Raw genomic sequence first — 1813 nt, forward strand, 5'->3', positions numbered from 1 at the left:
TGACTTTACTATAATCTCTACTTATTATCGCTGTACAATTGCGCCTACCAAACCTGTGATGTTTTGTGGGGTTCCCTCGTACCCTTAACCCCACAGAATATTCCCCAGAACATCCAACTACGAATCTTTGACCTAGCTACTTCTCCCATCTGTGGCACCTTCTCTCAAATATCTTTGCTCTGATACCATCAACAATGCTTTATGTACCACTTTACATAACACCACCTGCCCTACCAAACACCTACAAATCACAGCCAGTAACGCTGACCTCCCATATTATGCTCAGCTTATTTTCTTACCCCCAAAGCTTAAATCACTTTCTAATATACCCAATAATTGACTTTTGTATTATGTTTGTTTCAGTTTATGTTTGGTTCATGTCCTGCCACCATCCCTAAATAGCAGTATCATGTGGTCTTTGCCCATTGTCTTTATTGTTATATCTTAGGTTTAGAATAGAGTGCCTTGCTCAAAGTAGGTGTGCAATAAACTTTTATTCATTATTTAAGACATTAAAAGGTGGATAATAGGAGAAAAATATAGCTATTTATATTGAACTATATTCCTGGAACTAGGAAGGAAAAAGGAGGGAAGAAACTGTTGTGAGTTACAATAATGAAAGAAACGACAGGAGAGGAGGAGATTGAAAGGGATTTGCATCCCTTGTAAATGACCTAATTACAACTGCCTTTCCTGGTCATGTCCCTCTGTCAAAAAATTATGCATGACTGTCCTCATTCCCCTCTCCATCCGTGACTTCGGCCTTGACTTTTTCTGATTGTCAATGTTAGGGAGTCATAATAAATTATAGTAACATGACTACACTGTGATAACCTTATTAGCTTATTAATGTGGATAGGGATAAAGAAAATTCTGTCAGCCACTGGTCTCTATATTCCCTTCTTATTAATAGCATATGTGGCAGATAATCTACATATCTTCCACTTCACAGAAGCACAGATTCTCAGAGCTTGAATAAATGTTAGAAACCATCTAATCCAACTCCCAGTCTGATTCTTAAATCCCTCCAATTCACTATCTCTGGAAACAGCTTTTCAGATTTTGGACTCTTCCTCAAGCTGAGGCAATCTCTCAGCAGACGTCGAGCCTTCACTGTGGGCCCTGGATCTGCCCTTGAGGCAGGACAGATGAAGTTTTCTTCTCATTTTCCAAAGATCAGCTCTCCTTGTATTTGGCAACAGTTCCTATTTCAGCTTGAAGTCTTCTCTTCCCCAGTGCAGCTTCTTTAGAAGTTTTCATGGAATTTGAAGAAACTTCTGCATTCAGAAAGCCCTCCTCTACAAGCTTTCATTTGTCAAAATCCTCCCTAAAATGTGACATACAGACCTCAACACGGCATTGCAAGTGTTGCTGGTTAGAGTACAATGAGATGATTACCTCTTTTATTTAAAATATTTGTTTATTAATACATACAAAAAATTACATTATCACACATGACAATTCCACCAGTTAGACATTCAAGTTATTTAGTAACACACTTCAGAATTTGTAACCCTGAGAGGTATCCAAATTTCAACTACATACCCTGTCAAAATCCATGAGAAGATTGCGGTTCTAATTATGGAATCTCTGCTTGACACAAATGATCAAGCACTTGCTTATTAGTGGAACTGCTGGCTGTTCAAATCCACCAGAGATACCCCGAAGAAAGGCCTGGCCACCCAGCTCTGGAAGAGCAACCACTGAACACTGTGGAGCACAGTCCTACTCTGACCCTCTGATGGGGTTTCCATGAGTAGTAATCAACTCAAAGGCAATCTCGTGTATATAGAAAAATCCAGGTTTCAATCAG

The sequence above is a fragment of the Echinops telfairi genome, unplaced genomic scaffold, assembly GCF_000313985.2.
Source record: "Echinops telfairi isolate 266 unplaced genomic scaffold, ASM31398v2 ScPeMD7_9;HRSCAF=40, whole genome shotgun sequence".
Taxonomy (NCBI): domain Eukaryota; kingdom Metazoa; phylum Chordata; class Mammalia; order Afrosoricida; family Tenrecidae; genus Echinops; species Echinops telfairi.